Here is a 16489-nt window from a genome sequence, read left to right as displayed (position 1 = left end):
ATGGGAAGATGGTGTCAAAGAAGCTTATGAGAGGAAAAAGACCAAGTACCCTGAACTGGCAACTGAAGCTGCCCGGAATGGCTGGAAGACCAAGATTTTCCCTGTAGAAGTGGGACGCAGGGATTCGTTGCTACATCTACGGCCAGTCTATTGAAGAAGATGGGGGTGAGGGGTCACTCCCTCCAACAAGCAGTCAAGTCCTTGTCAAACGCAGCAGAAGAAAGCAGCAATTGGATTTGGATGAAAAGGAAAGACAACAACTGGGCTGCAAGATGAAGACAGGAGGGTATGGAACTGAGGGGGGTGTATCTGGGACGTCAGGTAGCACCGTTGAGCCCTCTGGAGACGTTGTGGGTTTATCAACGAAACGTCAAAGAAGGAGGGTGCCCACCTGATGACCCTGATGACGTACCTACCCTCCCTCCTTGTCACCACTCCAAACCCACTGCCAACATCGAGAGTGCCAACTTACCATAGGGATTGAAACATCAAGTCCTAGTAGCTCTACTCTCCAGTTCTAAAATCTGCAAACAAACCATTGCAAACTCCATATTGTCGACACCATCCACATCAGAAACTGGAAAAGGAAATGTGATTGTGTACGATCATGAAATGTACTAACATGCCAATGGGTAGAGGGTGACAACCTTTTGCACACAGTTTAAATTCCTTTGTGCACTAGTAGCAAAAGATGTGTGCCTGCACACCTTAGAAGAAACATTGGTAACAGCTCCTGATGTAGTATATTTTTTGGTGATCACTGTCTCCACAATAGAGACATGTTTGCATAGGACTTATTACACAATTGTCACATTCAAGATGTCTTCCATGGCTAATCTGAGAAAGGCAAGTGATTAGCACTACTTGAATCTGCTAACTTATCTTAAGTATTGGGATAAGGTCAAAGAAGTAAAACCTGTTCAATACAAGAGGGCTGAATTGTGATCAAAGAAGAGATGATACCCTAATGATTTTTAATGAAGCTTGTTGAGCTGAAAATTGATGGGAAAATGGGAGGATTTTCCTGGCTCCTGAAAACTGTGCCTTGGGTATACCTGAGTGGGAATGCCAAGCCAGTAAAGTAAAGTAAAGTAAAGGCATCCATTAGTCTTGTGAGACCATGGATCTGCGCCTGGAAAGTCTTCACTTTCCAGGGCGCAGGCCTGGGCAAGGTTGTATGGAAGACCAGCAGTTGCCCATGCTGCAAATCTCCCCTCTCCACGACACCAATATTGTCCAAGGGAAGGGCATTAGGACCCATACAGCTTGGCACCAGTGTCGTCGCAGAGCACTGTGTGATTAAGTGCCTTGCTCAAAGACATAACACGTTGCCTTGGCTGGGGCTCAAACTCATGACCTTCAGGTTGCTAGTCCAATGCTTTAACCACTTGGCCACGTGCCCACCGTCAAGCCTTTAGACTTGGTACAAAGCCGCAGTGAACCAAGCAGCAGTGATCCCAGTCCTCCCAAATTCTGCCGAGGACCAGTCTATTTACAGAAGGCACCTCAGGATTCTGGAAAATATCTCCCACATGAGTTTGTCAAATCCTCCAAGTTCACTGAAAGGAAAAGCAAGCCAACATCAGCATCCCCTCCCAGGACAACACCCCAGCACTGACACCTCCATTACTCCAGGCAACAATACACTGGACAGGGTACTTTGCTCCTGTGTCCAACACCAGCCTCTTGACAACGAGACTCTCTATTCTGTCCTGGGAAGTGATTGGACAGGCAAATATAAAAACGATTCAAGTATGTGTTCAAAGCCTCCTTGAGGAAACCCAACATTTACATTGACCCACCTGCACTGACCCTGGGAATCTCAGGCTCATCACCATGTGAAATGGAGCATTCGGGATGGCTTTGTGGATGCATAGGTGGCAGAGATTAATGACGTCATAAACGGCCAGCTACTCCGACAGGTACCTCCTATCCCACCTGTGTGTCAAGAATTCTCACAATGGCTCAATCAAATGCCTCAGAACCCACAAAACTAGACTGGAATGAAATCAGACTCACAAGAGACCATAAGACCATAAGACAAAGAAGCAGAAGTCGTCCATTCGGCCCATCGAGTCTGCTCCGCCATCTTATCATGAGCTGATCCATTCTCCCATTTAGTCCCACTCTCCCGCCTTCTCACCATAACCTTTGATGCCCTGGCTACTCAGATACCTATCAATCTCTGCCTTAAATACACCCAATGACTTGGCCTCCACTGTTGCCCGTGGCAACAAATTCCATAGATTCACCACCCTCTGACTAAAAAAATTTCTTCGCATTTCTGTCCTGAATGGGCACCCTTCAATCCTTAAGTCATGCCCTCGCGTACTAGACTCCCCCATCATGGGAAACAACTTTGCCACATCCACTCTGTCCATGCCTTTCAACATTCAAAATGTTTCTATGAGGTCTCCCCTCATTCTTCTAAACTCCAAGGAATACAGTCCAAGAGCGGACAAACGTTCCTCATATGTTAACCCTCTCATTCCCGGAATCATTCTAGTGAATCTTCTCTGTACCCTCTCCAACGTTAGCACATCCTTTCTTAAATAAGGAGACCAAAACTACCCACAGTACTCCATGTGAGGTCTCACCAGCGCCTTATAGAGCCTCAACATCACATCCCTAAGAGATTGCATAAGAAGGAGCTGAAAACTCCGTGTGTGCACATGTGTGTTTGTGCATGTACCTGTGTGTTTGTATGTGCACATGCATGTGGGTACACAAGTATGTTGGTTGGCATCTGTCTGTCTCAAAGAACAATGGGTGATGATCATCATCATCACAAGCCTGGGCAGAAGGTGTGGAGATCCTGAGATGCCCAGTCGTCAAGATCCCCCTCTTGGCCTTACATTGTCATCCAAAGGAAAGTTTATGAACAATACGTTTGGTAGCAGCTTGGCTGCAGGAACTCCCGGAAAGATGTTCAATGACGTCTAGTTGCCTTAGGGGGTCCACTCCGGATTTGCTGTCTGGGTTTACTCTCGCCTTGGTCTCTCCCGAGGCTGCCCACAAGGCAGTGGGGTTACTTACCCATAGCTGGGGATCTTTTTCATGAGCAGCAGGGTGTGTCCCCACACAGGTATACACAGATGCATAGAAGAGACTGTAAAATGTGCTTTGTAATTGGGAATGAATTTGAGAATCTGTGTGCTTGTGTGATTGCTCATGTAAGTGTGACGCAGTGAACTGATGTAGGTGCACTGAGTTGAACAGGGTAATCCATCTGATCAGCAGCAGAGGGAGCTCTTAAATCAATCTGCCATCCAGAGGCATCTCCACCCTATCCTCGTTATTTGCGAGGGATACGTTCCTCGAAGTTGACGCATAATGTGAACAATTATTTAAATGGAGAAAATAGGGATGCGTTCCAGAGGGCTTCCTAAATATGTTTTATCTGTAATTTATTCACATTTTATACCAATACAACACAAAAGCAGTACTACAAGACAACATTTGTATTATATTTAATCAATTTAAGGTAATATTCAATGTAATAAATCATACAAAGTTAACATCCTCTGGTGTAGAGTACTCACCAACAGTGGCAGGTGTGTTCGCTCCGGGAGATGAGTGGTTGTTGTGGTGTCGGGCAGCTTTACATGGATAAGGTGGATGGTTGTGGTCGTCAGGATAATATCAAGCACAGCAAAGGGGGAAGGAAGACTCACAGAACTCTTAGAACTGCCGGAACAGGAGATTACAGCGATTTGCATAAAATGGAGCGGGTTGTTTGCTTGGCAGCATTTTGTTTTAAATTTGCTTGTAGGGAAGGAGGGTTGACAGCAGGGAACGACTGAAATGCTGACTCCGTTCTAAACTTGGGTCCATGTCCGTCACCATTTGTGCCAAGTGTTCCAACTTCCACCATTCCCTCACCGTTGGTAAACTCCCGGAATTTTCAAAATCGTCTGTTGCTTGCAGCATCTGAGAGATAGTTCGCCGTAAAAAAAATACGCACGCCTTGAATGTGGATCACACCGGTCGAGTGGTTGAATCAGCGATGTGTTAAGCGGCAGGAAACGCACTGTTATGTTAGCGTGAATGCTGTCCAAATGTTTAGGATGGGCTGGCGCATTGTCAAACAACAAAAGAACTTTAAAGGCAAGATTCTGTTCCTGGCAGTAGTGATGCCACGCTGTTTATAACTTCCAACTTTTTTTCAAGCGTTAAAGCGGTTCTCTGCTGTTCGGCTGATGGCCCAAGACATGACATCAGACACTTAGGAGGCATAGTTAAATATTTCAAGAGCAAAATCACTGCATCATAGGTAAAACCAACAAAAGTTCAAGATTGCGCATCCACACTTTGCCAAAACCAATGCGAGAGTGGCGGGAGTGAGACAGTGAGGCGCATGCACGTGACTTGTATTGGCGGGAAAGCGGTGCTTCTCGTCCCAACAGTGAGACTGTGAAGCGTGCGCACGTGACTTGTATTAGCGGGAAGGCAGTGCTCCTCGCATAACTGTGAATTTTGGACGCATACAACGAGACGTTGGTAGAAATAGGTTCCTCGCGTAACTGTGAATCCGCATAGTCTGAAGGCGCATATAACGAGGATAGGGTGTACTGAGCAAGCAGCAATCGCCTGGACCATGCTCCTCTTCCACGGAGAACACTGACTAACACCATTGCTCAGGTCAGCACCTTCCAGACTTCTCAGCTGCCCATCCCAGTCTGGAGGTCAGAGTGCACTGGAGGCCCAATCCCTCACTTAACTGTTACCGAGGCCTGTAGACAACTCCCGTCAGTGACACCGATCCCTTTCTGTTTGTATCTCCACCCTCACCACTTAAGTCAAGAGCATCATTCGATGCTATTCTGATTTTACTCCTAATTTTAAAAATATCCCACCCTCTTAGAGGCCAGACATTGACCCTTTACTCCTCTGTTGAGTTCAGCAGTAAAGGCTGATTTATACTTCTCCGTAGTAGCCTACACAAGTGGCCTACGCCGTTGTGAGCATTTATACTTGTGCGTTGGTGTGTCTGCGTCGCTCTGCAATTCACCGCCAAAACGTTAGTTGGTGGTGGGGTTTCTGTGCCACTGTGTTGAGTTTCTTTGTGTTGAAACTCAACACGAAGAAACTCAAACTTCAAACAATGGCAACTGAAACTGAAGGAGGGTGAATTTTCTGTGCTTGTCCGGCCACTGAGAGACATGGACGAGGAAATGCATTTCAAATATTTTTGGATGTTGGCAGGCAGATTTGACGATTTGGTTCATCGTCTCCAACCATTTATTTCACATCAGTGTACACACAGTATACTCAGAGACTGGTAATCACCATTCGAGTTTTAGCTTCAGGAGTAAGTCAACAGGCTGTAGCAGCCAGCTACAAACTGGCGTCAAGCACAGGGTCCTCCATAATTTCGGAGGTCTGTAAAGCTTTATGGAAAGCATTGCAGCCAGAGTTCCTTCCCTGCCCTTCAGTCGCCCAATGGGAAGTTATTGCAGCATAGGATGAAATGCAATGCTACCAAGCAGACCAATCACAGTTGTTACAGTCTGTGTCGCCGCGATGCGTAATTACATTTTGGGAGAGGTGCGCGTCAGGCTACAGCGTAGGGTACACGACTACGCCGTACCTATGGCGTCGCTTTGATGCACAAGTATAAATTGGCCTTAAGTCCACCATCCAGGACAAACCTACTACCATTAAGAAGGATATAGAGCAGCTTGGACCCGTATTCAGTGACCCAGGGGCAGCTTCTTCCCCTTCTCTATTATCCTGAATGGTTTATTTGACCAGGACTATTCCTCTCTTTGTACACTATGTATTTAGCTACGTACCTTATCTCTCACTTCGGAAGTCTGAGGTACCCACCTGCTTCAAGCGGGCTTCAAACATACCAGTGCCTAAGAAGACATGGTGACCGGCCTCAATGATTATCATCCAGTAGCACTTACACCCAACGCGATGAAGTGTTTTGAGAGGCTGGTGATGAAACATATCAGCTCCTTCCTGATGAGCGATTTGTATCTGCTCCAGTTTGCCTACTGTCACAAGAGGTCAGCAGCAGTTGCCATTTCACTGGCTCCTCACTCTGCTCTAGAGCACCTGGACAGCGAAGATACATACATCGGGATGTTCTTCATTAAAAACAGCTCTGCCTTCAACACTATCATCCCCTCAACGCTACTCAATAAGCTTCAAGACATGGCCCTTAATACCTGTCTGTGCAACTGAATCCTCAATTTCCTCACCTGCAGACACCAGTCAGTTCGGATTGGCAACATCTCCTCCACGATCACCATCAACACAGGGGCTGTGTGCTTAGCCCCCTGCTCTACTCACTTTATACTTATGACTGTGAGGCTAAACACAGCTCCAAAGGATATTGTTTTAGATTAGATTAGATTATGAGGACACGCAGTCCTCTTTTATTGTCATTTAGTAATGCATGCACTAAGAAATGATACAATGTTTTTCCAGAATGATATCACAGAAACACATGACAAACCGACTGAAAAACTAACAAAAACCACATAATTATATAGTTACAACTGTGCAAAGCAATACCGTAATTTGATAAGAACAGACCATGGCACGGTGAAAGTCTCAAAGTCTCTCGAAAGTCCCATCATCTCACGCAAACGGTGAACCTCCAGCGCCGCCAACTTGCCGATGCAGCATCCTGGAAGCATCCGACCACAGTCCGACTCCGGGTCCGTCCGAAAACTCCGAGGCTCCGACCAGCTCTCCGACACCGAGCACCGAGCTCCTTCTCTGCCGAGCACTTCGACCCCGGCCCCGGCAACAATTTAAGTCTAGTGATGTGACTACTGTTGTTGGCCAATCAAAGGTGGTCTCAGATCCGCAAATAGGAGGGAGATTGAAAATCTGGCTGAATGGTGCCACAATAACAACCTCTCACTCAGTGTCAGCAAAACCAAAGAGCTGATTATTGATTACAGGAGGAAACTGGGGTTCAATGAGCCAATCCTCATCAGGGGACCAGAAGTGGAGAGGGTCAGCAACTTTAAATTTGTCGGTGAAATCATTTCGGAGGATCTGTCCTAGGTGCAGGAAGTAAGTGCCATTACAAAGAAGACTTTCTTAGAAGTTTGCAAAGATCTTGCATGTCATCTGAAACATTGACAAACTTCTACAGATGCGTGGTGGAGAGTATACTGACTGGTTGCATCACGGCCCGGTTTAGAATCACCAATTCTCTAGTATGGAAATGCATATACAGCCCAGTCTATTACAGATAAAGCACACCGCACCACCCCCCCGCCCACTACCACCACTGAACACATCTACAAGGACTGCTGTCGCAGGAAAGCAGCTTCCATCAAGAATTATCCCACCACCCACAGGCAATACTCTCTTCACGATGCTACCATCAGGAAGGAGGTACAGGAGCCTGACGTCCTACGCCAGCAGGTTCGGGAACAGTTACCCCCAACCATCAGCCTCTACATATAGAGGGGATAACTTCACACACCCCAACACGCACCATGCATTCACTTTCAAGGACTTTGCAACTCATGTTCTCGATATTTATTACTTGTTTATTTATTATCATTATTTGTTTGTTTCCCTTTTTGTATTTATCGTCTTTTGCACATTGTTGCTTGTCCATCTTTGATGTGTGCAGTTTCTCATTGATTCAGTTGTTTCTTTGTAGGTACTGGGAATGCCTGTAAGAAAATGAATCTCAGGGTGATTCACTGAATCTCATCAAAGTACATATACGTCACCGTATATGGTGAACTGAATCTCAGGGTTGTATATGGTGACATGTATGTACTTTGATAACAAATTTACTTTGAAGCTCGTAGTACTTTTTTACGACTTTGTATAGTACTGCTGCCACAAAACTACAAATTTAATGTCGGTGATAAGAAACCTGATCCTGACCCGGATTTTGAAGCTCAAAGGGGTATTTCAAAACAGCCCTCAGCTTTATGATGTCATGGTTACTGTGTGTGTGTGTGTGTGTGTGGTGTCTGTGTGTGTGTGTGTGTGTGTGTGTGTGTGTGTGTGTGTGTCTGTGTGTGTGTGGTGTGTGTGTGTGTGTGTCTGTATGTGTGTGTGTGTGTGTGTGTGTGTGTGTGTGTGGTGTGTGTGTGTGTGTGTCTGTATATGTGTGTGTGTGTGTGTCTGTCTGTCTGTGTGTGTGGTGTGTGTGTGTGTGTGTGTGTGTGTCTGTATGTGTGTGTGTGTGTGGTGTCTGTGTGTGTGTGTGTGTGTGTGTCTGTATATGTGTGTGTGTGTGTGTGTGTGTGTGTGTCTGTGCATCTGTGTGTGTGTGTCTGTGTGTGTGTGTGTATGTGTGTGTGTGTGTGTCTGTGCATCTGTGTGTGTGTGTGTGTGTCTGTGTGTGTGTGTATCTGTGTGTGTGTGTGTGTCTGTGTGTGTGTCTGTGTGTGTGCATCTGTGTGTGTGTGTGTTTGTGTGTGTATCTGTGTGTGTGTGTGTGTGTGTGTGTGTGTGTGTGTCTGCATCTGTGTGTATGCGTGTTGCAAAGACACTGCCCAGAAGAAGGCAATGGCAAACCACATCTGTAGAAAAATTTGCCATGGACAATCATGGTTGTGGATAGACCGTGATCACCTACGTCACACAAGACGGCACGCAATGATGATGACGGTGATGATGATGAAATTTTATCAGGGCAGCAGAGAATCCCTATTTCCAAGACCTGTCTGGACATTGCCGCCCAATGGCCAGAAACGAAACGACCTTATCTTAGATACCAGAGCACATGCTGAGTTTCAGTGCTGATGGAGGCCTGCGGGCTGACTGGAAGGTGCAAGTAATCTTCTACAAGTATGACTTGGCAAAGAGAGAATCAACTCAGAGTGCCAGCTAACCTCATCCAAAGATGCAGGAGGCACACACAATGGAGAAGAAACATGGAGCCTGAGAGCAGACAGTGGCAGTTTATGAGGGAAATTAACATAATTGACATTTCTGATGAAGAAGTAGAGAAAAAAGGTGGGTGTTACCCTTCAGAAAGACTGAGAGCAACATGAAATGTTCTTGACTCAAAAGGTCAAGAAGTTGAATCAGTCTGGGAGGAGATAAGAAAGTAAAAAGAAGTAGTCACAGATGGGTGTAGCCCATAAACCAAGACTGTGGCCAAAATATAGGAAAGAGTATAAATGAAGAGATAATGTGGGTTTGCAAGAAAGATGCTGCAATAATTGTGGCAACACACATCAAAGTTGCTGGTGAACGCAGCAGGCCAGGCAGCATCTCTAGGAAGAGGTACAGTCCACGTTTCCGGCCGAGACCCTTTGTCAGGACTAACTGAAAGAAGAGCTAGTAAGAGATTTGAAAGTGGGAGGAGGAGGGGGAGATCAAAACCGACAGGAGAAGACAGGAGGGGGAGGGATGGAGTCAAGAGCTGGACAGGTGATTGGCAAAAGGGATATGAGAGGATCATGGGACAGGAGGCCCACAGAGAAAGAAAAGGGGGAGGGGGGGAACCCCAGAGGATGGGCAAGGGGTATAGTCAGAGGGACAGAGGGAGAAAAAGGAGAGAGAGAGAAAGAATATGTGTATATAAATAAATAACAGATGGGGTATAAGGGGGAGGTGGGGCATTAGCGGAAGTTACAGAAGTGTATGTTCATGCCATCAGGTTGGAGGCTACCCAGACGGAATATAAGCTGCTGCTCCTCCAACCTGAGTGTGGCTTCATCTTTACAGTAGAGGAGGCCGTGGATAGACGTATCAGAATGGGAATGGGACGTGGAATTAAAATGTGTGACATATCAGAATGGGAATGGATTTTAATTCACACATTACGACAACTCAAGCACAGTTAAATTCTTTTATTAGTAAGAAAATAATTTCCTTTTTAAAAGTATTTACAAATGGTTACTAGGAATGTTGATATAAACTATGCCAAGTCATTGAAAGGCACTTGATAAATTCTTCATTTCTTCACTGAAGTTGCTCACAGTGTGTCCTTTCAATCCTTAAATTCTGTTCTTTACAGAGGCATCTGGTAAAGCCTCTTCACCACTCTCGTCACCTTGACTCGATGCACATAACGTCGGAGAAGCTCACCAGCTGCTGCTTTTCAAAGTTAACACTCTCCAATGAATTGGGGAGTGGATTTTGAGTGGAGTGGTACTGTTCAGTACCTGTACGATCATATCTCAGAACCTGCGATCCATCCTTGGCACAGGTGTATGGGCTGCCATTCTCTATTCCAAAACATTGATGAAGGTCTGGGAGAACACAGATTATCTTCTGCACCATCATGAACACGGACCAACCTGGAACTCTCATGGTGTTGATTTCTAGCACTCAGGAGTGATATTTCTGAGTCTGACTGCAGAAACTGGAATTGTTGCTGCTATTTATAGGGGGAAGATAAATTGTGTGACATAGTTACACATCAACAATGGTTGACAACTAAGTGAACCAAATGACTAAATATGGGCAGATATAATGTTCATGTCCTAATATGATGAAGCCATCGTTACAACGACCATATTTGAGCATGGTGTTTATCTTTCCCATTCTGATATGTCTATCCACGGCCTCCTCTACTGTAAAGATGAAGCCACACTCAGGTTGGAGGAACAACACCTTATATTCCGTCTGGGTAGCCTCCAACCTGATGGCATGAACATTGACTTCTCTAACTTCCGGCTAATGCCCCACCTCCCGCTCATACCCCATCCGTTATTTATTTATATACACACATTCTTTCTCTCTCTCTCCTTTTTCTCACTCTGTCCCTCTGACTATACCCCTTGCCCATCTTCTGGGTTTCCCCCCCTCTCCCTTTTCCTTCTCCCCGGACCTCCTGTCCCATGATCCTCTCATATCCCTTTTGCCAATCACCTGTCCAACTCTTGGCTCCATCCCTCCCCCTCCTGTCTTCTCCTATCATTTTGGATCTCCCCTTCCCCCCCCCCCACTTTCAAATCTCTTACTAGCTCTTCTTTCAGTTAGTCCTGACGAAGGGTCTCGGCCTGAAACGTCGACTGTACCTCTTCCTAGAGATGCTGCCTGGCCTGCTGCGTTCACCAGCAACTTTGATGTGTGTTGCTTGAATTTTCAGCATCTGCAGAATTCCTCGTGTTTACGGCAATAATTGTGGGTAAATTTCATTTTCATGTACATTGGAGAAATCAAATTGGCAAAGAAAAGCCAGAGAGTGTATTCAGGACAATTTCTGGGAATAATGTATGGAACCAACCACAGAACAGATTGTTTTAGATCTGCCCGTACGCAATGAGTCAGGACTGATTAATGGTTTCTTGGAAACTAATTCTCTAGGGAAGAATTTTGCATCTGTTGGGTAATTGGTGTATTACTGTCCTGTGTACCAAGATGCCGTGTAAAGCTTTGTTTTGCAGGCCTTGCAGACAAACCATTGCAAACGTCAGTATGCTGAGATGGTACAAAAGGGAAAACAGTAATGTGATGCAAAGTACACTCAGTGGTTACGTTATTGGGCGCCTCCTGTCCCTAATAAAGTGGATACCAAGTGTACGTTCGTGATCTTCTGCTGCTGCAGCCCATTCACTTCAAGATTCAGACCTGCTCTTCTGCACACCACTGTTGTAATATGTGGTTATTTGAGTTACTGCCACCTTCCTGTCAGCTTGAACCAGTCTGACCATTCTCCTCTGACCTTTCTCATTAACGTGGCAGTTCGCACACAGAACTGCTGTTCACTGGGTGCTTTTAGCTCCTCATACCATTCTCTGCAAACTCTACAGACCGCCGTGTGTGAAAATCCCAGGAGATCAGCAGTTTCTGAGATATTCAAACCATTCCATCTGGTACGCCCACAGAAGGCAAAGAGAGGTTGTAGATGGGTCATATTCTGCATGGAGGCCGGTGACCAGTGGTGTGCCTCAGGGATCAGACCTGGGACCCCTAATCTTCGTGATTTTTATAAATGACCTGAATGAGGAAGTGGAGGGATAAGTTAGTAAATTTGCTGATGACACAAAGGTTGGGGGTGTTGTGGATAGTGTGGAGGGTTGTCAGAGGTTACAGCGGGACATTGATAGAATGCAAAACTGGGCTGAGAAGTGGCAGATGGAGTTCAACCCAGATAAGTGTGAGGTGGTTCATTCTGGTAGGTCAAATATGATGGCAGAATATAGTATTAATGACAATAGACAATAGACAATAGGTGCAGGAGTAGGCCATTCGGCCCTTCGAGCCAGCACCACCATTCACTGTGATCATGGCTGATCATCCACTATCAGTATCCAGTTCCCGCCTTATCCCCATAACCTTTGATTCCACTATCTTTAAGAGCTCTATCGATCTCTTTCTTGAAAGCATCCAGAGACTTGGCCTCCACAGCCTTCTGGGGCAGAAGGTAAGAATGGTAAGACTCTTGGCAGTGTGGAGGATCAGAGGCTTCTTGGGGTCGGAGTCCACAGGACACTTAAAGCTGCTACACGGTTTGACTCTGTGGTTAAGAAGGCATACGGTGCATTGGCCTTCATCAATCGTGGGATTGAGTTTAAGAGCCGAGAGGTAATGTTGCAGCTATATAGGACCCTGTTCAGACCCCACTTGGAGTACTGTGCTCAATTCTGATCACCTCACTACAGAAAGGACATGTAAACCATAGAAAGGGTGCAGAGGAGATTTACAAGGATGTTGCCTGGATTGGGGAGCATGCCTTATGAGAATAGGTTGAGTGAACTTGGCCTTTTCTCCTTGGAGCGACGGAGGATGAGAGGTGACCTGATAGAGGTGTACAAGATAATGAGAGGCATTGATTGTGTGGATAGTCAGAGGCTTTTTCCCAGGGCTGAAATGGCTAGCACGAGAGGGAATAGTTTTAAGGTGCTTAGAAGTAGGTACAGAGGAGATGTCAGAGGTAAGTTTTTTATGCAGAGAGTGATGAGTGCATGGAATGGGCTGCCAGTGGCGGAGGTGGAAGCGGAAATGATAGGGTCTTTTAAGAGACTCCTGGATGAATATATGGAGCTTAGTAAAATAGAGGGCTATGGGTAAGCCTCGGTACTGTAGTTCTAAGGTAAGGACATGTTCGGCACAGCTTTGTGGGCCGAAGGACCCGTATTGTGCTGTAGATTTTCTATGTTTCTATGTTCTATGGTATCAACAATCATTTTGCAGTCAGAATCACTTCGATCACAGTTCTTCCCCATTGTGATGTTTGGTCTGAATAACAACTGAACTACTCGACCATATCTGCAAGATTTTATGTATTGAGTTGCTACCATACAATCAGCTGATTAGATATTTGCATTGACGAGCTGGTATGCAGGGATGCCTAATAAGGTGGTCCCTGGGTGTATAGTGTTAGAGTTATAAAGAAAGTGGAATGCAGGTGGACAATTAAGGTGAAAGAGTCATGACAAGGTAGATGGAAAGATCAAAATTTCACCTTCATTGTTGAAGAGTTCTATTCCGGAGTCTTATTACAGCAGGATGGAAGATGTCCCGGAGACTGGTGATATGATTTTTCAAGCTTTGTATCCTCTACTCAATGAGAGAGAGGAGAAGAGAGATTGACCAGTGTGGGGGGGGGGGTGGTCTTTGATCACGTTGGCTGTTTTCCCAAAGCAGCAGGAAGTGTAGACAGGAGGCTGCCTTTCATGATAAACTGGGCTGTGTTCACGACTCTCTGCAATGAGATGGGAACCATAGTTTCTGAAGTATACTACAGACAAATACAAAAGTACGAAGACAGAGTTGACGGGGGAAAGTAAAATATTAAGATGCTAGACACACATTTGTAGACATTTAAGACATTTCATAGATCTCAGAAAGGAATCTACATAAAGAGTGAACCCTCCATGGTTAGCAAGGAAGTTAACATCTTCATTAACATGAAAGAACATAATGTTGCAAGTGGTTGGCTAAGAGGTAAATGTTAGAAACCAATAAAAGATGACAAAAATTCAATAAGGAGTAAGAAAGTAGATTATAAAGGCAAACAATGCACGGATAACTAGAGCTACTCTAACTACACAGTATGAGACTAACTGAGAAAACTGTAGCCACTAGGAGAATAATTATGGAAAAGAAGGAAATTACATAGACATAGAACAAATATATTTTTAAAATATCTTCATAGTAGAAGATACTGTAAACATCCTGATGGTAGAAGAAAGTTTGAGGGCAAAAGGACTAATTTAAAATGATCATTATCAATGCAGAAAAGTACAACGTATAAACTGGTGGAATGAAAGGCCTATAAATCCCTTGGACTTGATGGCCTGCCTCCTGGGGCTATAAAGGAAGTGACTGCTGAGATAGTGGTTGTATTGGCCATGGTCTTCTGAAATTCTCCGGGTCTCAGAAGATCCTAGCAGAGTTGATTAATGTAACATGTTCAGAAAGGGGTGTGGGGGAGTGATAGAAACCAGCTATCTAACATCCACGCAGTTTCTATATTAATTCCAACTCCCAGCTTTTGGTCCTCTGGCTTCTATGCCTGAATGGTTCAAGTGCTCTACCAGACATGTCTTAAATGTTGTCAGTGACAGCGTCAACTGCACTCTCAGGCTGGGCATTCCAGTACTCACCACTCTCACTGAAGAAAGACCCCTCAGGTCCCTTCCAAATACCTTCCCCCTTACCTTAAATCAATGTCCTTCAGTTAACACAAAATACTGTCCATACATGGCCTCCTCTACTGCCATGATGAGCCTAAACTCAGGTTGGAGCAGCAACTCCTCATATACCGTCTAGGTAGTCTCCAGCCCCTTGGTATGAACATAGAATTCTCCAACTTCCCGTAATTCCCTCCCCCTCCCTTCCCCTATCCCTATTTCACTCTGCCCCCTCCCCCAGCTGCCTATCACCTCCCTCATGGTTCCGCCTCCTTCTACTACCCAATGCGTTTTCCCCTAAATAAATAACGGATGGGGTACGAGGGGGAGGTGGGGCATTAGCGGAAGTTAGAGAAGTCATCCGTTATTTATTTATATACACACATTCTTTCTCTCTCTCTCTCCTCTTTCTCCCTCTGTCCCTCTGACCATACCCCTTGCCCATCCTCTGGGTTTTTACCCCCCCTCCCCCTTTTCCTTCTCCCTGGACCTCCTGTCCCATGATCCTCTCATATCCCTTTTTGCCAATCACCTGTCCAGCTCTTGGCTCCATCCCTCCCCCTCCTGTCTTCTCCTATCATTTCGGATCTCCCCCTCCCCCTCCCACTTTCAAATCTCTTACTAGCTCTTCTTTCAGTTAGTCCTGACGAAGGGTCTCGGCCCGAAACGTCGACTGTACCTCTTCTTAGAGATGCTGCCTGGCCTGCTGCGTTCACCAGCAACTTTGATGTGTGTTGCTTGAATTTCCAGCATCTGCAGAATTCCTCATGTTTTGCATCTCACACTTATCTGGGTTGAATTCCATCTGCCACTTCTCAGCCCAGTTTTGCATCCTATCAATGTCCCACTGTAACCTCTGACATCCCTCCAGACTATCCACAACACCCCCCCTTTGTGTCATCAGCAAATTTACTAACCCATCCCTCCACTTCCTCATCCAGGTCATTGATAAAAATTGGGTGGGACTGCTGTGGGGAATGCATATTTGCAGATCCTTCCTGCGCATGGGTTTTTCTCCCTGCTGGTGAAGATGGCCCGGCGCCTTTTTTGGGGCCGGCGCGCGCCATTTTGTGAGCCGGTTCGAGTGCGCTGGAAAGTGGGTCACCACAATCTCATGATTATTCTTAATGAAACAAGATAATTTCAGAATTCCAAATTTTAATTTGAAAGCTTGGATTTAAATTCCTCCAGCTGACTGTTGGAATAGTTAAAGTCTCTAAATCAACAGTCCGATGATCTGACTACCAGTCAGTGATTTAACCACAATTCTATTGTATACAAAAACGCACATAATGTGCAAAAATATCAGGCAAGTGTACATTAAAGCAGACAAAGAATAATATTGGTCAGAATCTGGAGCACCACACACAAAATGCTGGAGGAACTCAGCAGGCCAGGTAACAGTTAGAGGGGAGTAATAGTTGCTGGAAGGGGGCAGGAGCCAGACTAAGATGGTGGGGAAACAGAAGAGAAATAGCAGGCAGGCGAAAGGTGAAACTAGCTGAGGGAGAAGGTAGGTGAGTGGGGAGTGAACTGAGAAGCGGGGAGGTAATAGGTGGGAGCGGGAAGCTAACCAGAATCTACTCTTTTACCATTGGGCCCAGAAGTGAGATTACAATCTCCCCATCAATTTATGAAAGCTATTTTTGTGGAAAATATTTGACACACTTTGCTCAATTAACATAGTATTTCCAACCATTCCTCTCAATCGACATTAATTGAACAATGCCATTCAGCGGTCCCACTCACAGTACAAGTAACGGGGAAATTACACTGAGGAAGAATGTCAGCACATTGTCTAATCAGTGGATTAAAACACAATCAATAGATCAGACAATGACCAGCTTCACAGACATTGGCAACTATTTTCTCTCCCTAGCCCCGCACTCATGCCTAAAGCATCTGGACAGTAAAGAGACCTACATCAGAGGATTGTTTATTGACTACAATCCTGTTTTCAATTC

Source organism: Mobula hypostoma, chromosome 26 (assembly GCF_963921235.1).
Source record: "Mobula hypostoma chromosome 26, sMobHyp1.1, whole genome shotgun sequence".
In the NCBI taxonomy this organism is placed as follows: domain Eukaryota; kingdom Metazoa; phylum Chordata; class Chondrichthyes; order Myliobatiformes; family Myliobatidae; genus Mobula; species Mobula hypostoma.
Note: the sequence above shows the minus strand (reverse complement) of the source record.